The sequence below is a fragment of the Penaeus japonicus genome, unplaced genomic scaffold (genome assembly GCF_977035675.1).
Source record: "Penaeus japonicus unplaced genomic scaffold, GWHDUDI00000001_assembly GWHDUDI00000004, whole genome shotgun sequence".
NCBI lineage: Eukaryota > Metazoa > Arthropoda > Malacostraca > Decapoda > Penaeidae > Penaeus > Penaeus japonicus.
In genome coordinates, this window is record NW_028234406.1 from 6139779 (window position 1) to 6147278 (window position 7500).

At 49.0% G+C, this 7500-nt stretch overlaps 1 protein-coding gene across 13 annotated transcripts in view; it reads right to left on the minus strand.

Moving 5' to 3' along the window:
• Mical (Molecule interacting with CasL) overlaps positions 1–7500 on the minus strand; it is a 188814-nt gene that overhangs the window by 68516 nt on the left and 112798 nt on the right. Inside the window, exon 1 of one of the 13 annotated variants that reach the window (XR_015190971.1) lies at positions 2112–2172. The exons of 11 other annotated variants lie outside the window; for them this stretch is intronic. The gene's annotated coding sequence lies outside the window, so the exon portion shown is untranslated. Of the gene's footprint in view, positions 1–2111; positions 2173–7500 lie in introns of those variants that run through there. One more of the 13 variants, XR_015190965.1, reaches the window with a different exon arrangement.

A 7500-nucleotide genomic window follows, 5' to 3' on the forward strand; every position in this document is an offset into this window, starting at 1 on the left:
GCTGCTGGGAGGAGAGGAAGAGGAAGAGAAGCAGAAGGGGAGAGGGAAGGGGAAGGGGAGGGGGAAGCAGGAGGGGAGGTGAGGAGGAGGGGAGGAGGTGAGGAGGAAGAAGAGAGGGAGAGGGAGGAGGTGAGGAGGAAGAAGAGAGGGAGAGGGAGGGGGAGGGGAGGTGAGGGAGGGGGAGGGGGAGGTGGAAGAGGGAGAGGGGGAGGGGGAGGGGGAGGAATAGGAGGAAGAGAGGAAGGAGGAGGAGGAGTGGGAGGAGGGAGAGGGGAAGGACGAGAAGGATGTCAGGATGAGAAAGGTAAGAAAGTGGGGAGCGAGGAGGGGAAGCGGGAATGAAGAAGAGGACGAGGTAAGGAAGTAGGGTGGATGGGAGCGGAGGGAGGAGGTGGCTAAGAGGGACAGTTAGGAAGCATGACAGCCATGGCCAGGAACAAGGAGCGGCGCCGAGTGACGGAACCGGAGGGCCGCTCGAGAGGCGCGTAACGAGGTGTGACGCAAGGTGACTCGGCAGGCGAAGATGACACGAACACGCGAGCGCATATCCGAGGCGTCGCTCGGCTGTCACTCACGGGAGGGAAAGGTTACGCGTCGCCGGCACCGAGGGAGGGTAGGGCGCGATGGGAAGGGCACGGAGAAGGGCACGCAGGGCAAGGAGAGGAAGCCGAGAGACATGAACACGACGAGGGCGTGGCATGGGCCCGGGAGGAGGCGGGGGAGGAAAACGAACACATGGGAATGCGGATATTGAGAAGACATTGGAAGACAAGAAGGATAGGATAGGAGGAGGAGGAGGAGGAGGAAAAGGAGTAGAAGGAGGAAAAGCAGGAAGAAGAGGAAGACAGGATAATGATGATGAAGAGAAACGACGATGATCAAGCAAAAGCAAAAACGGAAAACAAGAAAGAGAAAGAAATCTACGAAGAAAAGGAGAGGAAGAAGAGGCAGAGGGAGAGAAGACGATGAAGACGATAAAGAAGACGTAGTCTCAAAATCAGGGCCTTGTACCCTGATTCCAACTGGCAAACAGCAATGGGGTCTGAATGACACGCTGAACCGGTGGCGCTGAATGAAAAGGTCGCCAAGATAACAAGACAGGCGAGATGAGGCATCGTCTGAGTGTCAGGAAGAATTACAGACGACTGCGAATGCCGGTGCATATTTAGATGATGAGGAAGAATGAAGGAGGCATTCAGAGGAAAACGGAAATGAAAAAGACAAAAGACAAGAAAGGGGAAAATGCATATCAAGAGAGGAGAAATTCGAAGAAGAGGAACATGAAAAAGACAAAAAAGAAAAAAGAAAAGAAAAGAAAGGGTACGTCAGAAATAAAAAGTGGGAACGAAAAACGAAAAATAAACAAAACCCAACGGAACACAACAGAGACAACCATATACACAAAAACCCCTCACTGTAAAAAGCATCATTCCCATCCTAAGCTATACAACGGATTCATTTTACAGCTCGTAAAACGATCGAAACGGCTGCACGGCGAACGAGGAGAGGCGCGCACACCCGGACGGACAACACACCGACGTAAACCAGAATTCACCCTCCTATCAATCAAACCTTTCTGTCGTCCATTGCCCGCAACCAAGCACGACAACTCCTTTGCGTGATAAAAGAAATAGAAAGAAAGAAAATAAAAAAAAGAGATTAAAAGAAAAAACAGAGGGAGAAGAAATTAGAGATGGGGAGAAAGATAGCTCCTTTGCATGTCATACAAGAAGACAAAAAAAAAATATATATATATGAGAAGACAAAAACACAAAATGAGAATGACAAAACGAGAGAAATAAAGAAAAAAGAAGGGGGGAGGGGCAACAAAACCAATCCGAACAAAGCCTCCTTCCTCCAGCCTTGGCCACGGAAACGGACACAGGCTCGCAGCAGGACAAGGGAATGGCAGAATCCAGGGACAACATTCAAATCTGAGCTAACGACGATGGGGAAATCATGATCAATATGAGGGCTGGGCTGCTGCCGCCGCTGCTCCTGCTGCTGTCTGAGTCACCCCTCGGCTTTCCCTCTCCAATCCCCTCACTTCCCCTCTGCACCGACTCTCACCTCCCTCCCCTCTATGTCTGTCACACAAATAGTATACTCACGCCATCATCACGTTCGCAGAAGACACTCGGGTTGTTTAGCTCACCGCGCACCAACGTACCTGTAAGAAAACAAATAAAATTAATAAAATACTCTGTTTGGCCCCTCTTCCCTTCCTACATAGACTTCTCAGTGTAAGGGTTGGAAATTCACATAGCTCAGAGTGAGAGGAGCGAGAACGAAGCCAGAGAATATGCGGTGGTGGAGTTGAAGTTGGAGGTGGAGGTGGAGTTGGAGGTGTATGTAGTTGGTGGATGTAGGTGGCGACGTCTAGGGATGAGGTGGAAGAGGAAGATGTGAAAGAAGGCAAGGATAACTAGGCATGCGAAATGAGAAATAATAGACAAGATAAACACAAACAAAAAGACACCATCAACCGAATAGGCCTACAACACCGCCTACAACAATAACCATAAACGACAAGAAAACAAACAAACAAACGAAAGCAATATGCAAAAATGCTTAACGTAAACAAGAAAGATAGAGAGAGAAGGGGGGTGGGGGGAGGGGGAATATGAAGAAGAGGGAGACGGTAAAATCGAAGAGTCATCTACTTATTGGTGAGCTTTCACGAGGCCCTGACAAAAGAAGAGGCACAATGCAAGAGGATAACTGAACGAAAAGTAAGAAGCTCAAAAAAGGGAAGGTGGGGGGGGGGGGGAGAATAACAGGGACTGGAGGGGAGAGGGAGAGGAAGAGGAAAGGGAGTAGAAGGAGGATTTCAATGACGAAGAATGGGATATGAAAAAAGGTTGTGTAATGGCGACAATGGTTATTATAGCCATATTGCAGATAACAATGGCGTTATCGTCGGTATCATAATCCTAATCAACACCGGGGCTCGAAATATATATATTTTTTCTTCCCGGGAACGGAAAAAAAATGAGACATATTTTTGTCTTACTGTGGGGTTTGCAATCCAATTGATTGCTTAAATATATACACACACATTTACTTTTCATCTCTATAAGAAAACCTGGCTAAACCGTTAATAGTTTGATTCCTCTGATAATTTTTTTTCATACATCCTCTTCCTTCAAATTCTTACGGCCTATATATAATCGAGAAATTTTCCCCAGAAGGCCGCCCTCACGTTCCTACACAGTTTCGGCCCCTGTCATAACATCATCACAATCACCACCAAAATCACCATCACAACGCAAAAGAAAATAAAAAATAAAAACAACAAAAACAATACAAGCCCAAGCCACTCACCATCAGACCACCCATGAAACTAGCACACAACCATTTCCTCCCGTGCGGCTCTGGCGTTGATCATAACCCTGGTGTGTGATTTAGGCCTACAAGGAGGGGGGGGGAGTGGAAATCGGGGGAGGGGTGGGGGGGGGCGCAGGGGAATTAAGGGGAAATGGTGGGCTTGCCAGTCATGGGTTCCTGTCACTCACAGAATCACCTTCCGCCAATTGGGGCCAAGAACGAAACGCCAACGCAAATCACGGAATAGAGGAGGAGGAAGAGGAGGAAGAATTGGAAGAGTATGAAGAGAATAGGAGGTGGAGGAGAATGAGGGAGGAAGAGGATGGAGGAGGATGAACAAGGAATAGGAGGAGTAAGAGCAGGAAGAGGATGATGATAATAACAACAACAATAATAATAACAATAGCAACCACAACAATTATAGTAATAATGATAATAATAATAAACAACAGCGATAATAAGAAGGAGGTAGAGAAAGATGACGATGACGTGAACAAGACGTCTCATCCTTGAAGCTTCGCCGCGTGAGATGAGGTCACTTATTGGGAGTCTGGTCACACGCATGGCCAAATATTAGGGCGTGAAAGGACAACATTTGGGCGGGAAGAGTCAAAACTAATAAGCTACCGATGGCTTGATCAACCTATAAATACAGTGTGTACCTAGGTGCCAGGAAGAATATGTATATAGAGGAGGGGGAGGGGGAGAGGGGAGGGGAAGTGAGGGGAAGTGATGTGAGGGGTTGGGAGAGGAGGGGATGGATGAGTGGAGATAGAGGGAGAGGAAGAGGGAGAGAGCAGGTAGGTAGTTTGTGACTTTGGTTTGTGGGTTGTTTGAGGTTCTTTGTGGGCGTATTGGTAATGAGGGAAAGGTGCTGCTGTGGGCGCAGAGATTGCGTCATCGCCTCGTTTGCCTAGTGACTCGGTGGAGAAGACGTGTGGCTTGGATTCGTCACACACTCTCGGCCCGTCCTGGTAACAATGACATTTCTCTCTTATTTATATTCTGTCTCTGGCTTTCTCGTATTCTCAATCTTTCTCTCTCTCTCTCTCCTCTTTCACTCGCTCTCGCTCTCTCTCTCTCCCTCCCTCCCTCCCCCTCTCTCTCTCTCCCTCTCCCTCCCTCTCCCCCTCCCCCCCCCCCCCCCCCTCTCTCTCTCTCTCTCTCTCTCTCTCTCTCTCTCTCTCTCTCTCTCTCTCTCTCTCTCTCTCTCTCTCTCTCTCTCTCTCTCTCTCTCTCTCTCCTCCCTCTCTCTCTCTCTCCCCCTCCCTCTCTCTCCCCCTCCCTCTATCTCACTCCCCCTCCTTCTCTCCCTCCCTCCCTTCCCACTCTCTCCCTTCCTCCCTCCCTCCCTCTCTAACCAAACCGGGAACATAAAGAGAAAAAAAAATGCTTCAGGATAGCAGGAATACAAGCTTCGCATTTGAACGCCTTGAGGAACTGCCTGCTGCATGAGGTAATGTCATAGGCATTCGACTGTCAATTCGAAGAAACGGCGGAGATGAGAGAGAGAGGGATTGAGAGGGAGGGAGGGAAGGGGGGGTGAGGGGGTGAGGTAATAGAAGTTCGTGTCAGAGTGGGAAGGGTGTGGGAGGAAAGGGTTGAGTGGGGAGAGAGGGAGAAGGGAGGGGGGAAGGTTGTGGAAGCTTGTGTCAGAGTGGGAAGGGTGTGGGAGGAGAGAGTTGAGTGGAGGCAGAGGGGGAAGGGGGGAAGAGGAAAGGTTGTGGAAGTTTGTGTCAGAGTGGGAAGGGTGTGGGAGGAGAGGGTTGAGTGGAGGCAGAGGGGGAAGGGCGGAGAGTGGGAAGGGTGGTGGAGGCAGAGGGGGGGGGGGGGAGAGGAAAGGTAGGGGAGGAAAGGTTGTGGAAGTTTGTGTCAGAGTGGGAAGTGTGTGGGAGGAGAGGGAGAAGGGGGGAAGAGGGGAGGTTGTGGAAGTTTGTGTCAGAGTGGGAAGGGTGTGGGAGGAGAGGGAGAAGGGGGGAAGAGGGGAGGTTGTGGAAGTTTGTGTCAGTGGGAAGGGTGTGGGAGGAGAAGGAGAAGGGGGGAAGAGGGGAGGATGTGGAAGTTTGTGTCAGAGTGGGAAGGGTGTGGGATGGAGCAGAAGGTGAGTGGGTATGGCATAGGTAAAGGGGGGTGTGACTATGGATAGAGGGAGGAGTTTAGGGTGTTGTGGAGAGGAAAGAAAGATGGTCGTAAGGATTTGGAGAGAGGAAAAAGAAGAAGAAAAAATGTAGGGAGTACACTAGAACTTAAGAAAATATGGTAGGGCAGGGGAGAGAGAAAGGGAGAGAAAGGGAGAGGGAGAGGGAGGGAAAGAGGGAGAGAGAGAAAGGGAGAGGGAGAGAGAGAGAGAGAGAGAGAGAGAGAGAGAGAGAGAGAGAGAGAGAGAGAGAGAGAGAGAGAGAGAGAGAGAGAGAGAGAGAGAGAGAGAGAGAGAGAGAGAGAGAGAGAGGAAAACGAGGAGGAGGAGGGGGTGGAGGGGGAGAGTAGAGAAAGAGGAAAATGAGAAGGGGGAGGGAGGATAAAAGGGATAAAGAAAGAGGAAAATAAAGAGGAGGGAGGGAGGAGGACGAGGAAGATAAAAGGGCTGCAAAAAAAGGAAAGAGGGGGGAGAGAGGGGGTGCAGAAAGGGGAAACAAAGGAGGTTGATGGGGTAGGAGGTGGGTACATAAAGAGCAAAAAATGAAGAGAGGGGAAGGGGTACAAAAAAAAGAAGCAAAAAAAGGAAGAAGAGGAGAGGGAATGCAAAATGAGGAAAAGGGGAAGGAGAAGAGGGGCCGAAGAAGAAAGACGAGACAGAGGAAAAGGAAGAGAAGCTGTCAGTAAGAGCGTCAATCACGGGGCCAAGAACCGGAGCCACGGAGCCCGGGGGGGAACTACGCACCAGTACCGACCGTCGGGCCGTCCAACGCAAAAATGCGAACCTTTCGGTAATTTCCAGCTCCAGCTCCCCCGCTCTTCCATTTGCCCTCCTTTTACCCCCCCCCCCTTTCCTACATTTCCCTTTTTTCTTCTCCTCCTCCACTATTCCTCTTCTTCTTCTCCACTCTTCCGCTTCTTCTTCTCATGCAGTCTTCCTCTTCCTCTTCCTCTTCCTCTTCCTCTTCCTCCTTCTTCTCCTCCTCCTCCTCCTCCTCCTCCTCCTCCTCCTCCTCCTCCTCCTCCTCCTCCTCCTCCTCCTCCTCCTCCTCCTCCTCCTCTTCTCCTCCACTCTTCTTTTTTTTCATCCTTTAACTCTTTTACCCCATATTCTAAATCTTCTCCCTCCTCCTCCTCCTCATCCCGCCTATAATTCTCCCCCCCCCCCTTCCCCGCCTCCTCATTACTTAGCCATGATCGCTAAAGTCTTGCACACCCCTGCAACTTTAGAGTAAACCTCCCCATATTTCGTCTCAACTTGCAAACTCGGGTTCACAAACGAAGATCCAAGAAAAAATATAATCAGGAAATAAAATATGGAAATAATACGGCAGGAGAAAAGAGAAGAGAACAAATATATGAAAAAAAGGAAAATAAATAAAATTATTATCAAGAGAAGAATCCACAGATAACAAATCGAACCTAATAAAATAAGCCTTATCAGTAAGCAACAAAAGAAAACTCAACAAAAGCAAAGAAAGGAAACAAACAAAACACAAACAAGCAAACACTGCCCTCTCCCTGCCTCCCCCTCACCCCCCTTGAGCGAGCGTGTGCACAAAATCATACACGACGCCAGTTTCTTGTCCGGCAGATAAACGCGCGCGTGTGTGTGTGTATCTCGCCCAGCTGTTCAGTCACGCCAGCTGATTCACGCGCTACATTATCTTGCCAAAAGAAAAGTCCTACTTACTTTTCGTATTATATCTCCCTCGCAATTTGCAAATGGAGAATGCAAGGAAATAAAAAGGAACATCTATCAAATATTGCCAAAACATGAGGAGGTAAATAAGGACTAACGATGTGAAATTCCCTTCTTAAAAAGACCTAATATGCGTGAATCCCACAAGCACTGCCTCGACGAGCAGTACATTAAACAAGGCTACGCTAGTAACACATCTCATTTCTACCACAAACTTGACCCAAATAAACACAGCCAGCAACACAGCCACAGTAATAACAACCATCCCAACAAAACAGGTCTTGTCGAGAGAGTGCGAGAGACGAAACACAATCCCGTCTTTAATCTTTACCATC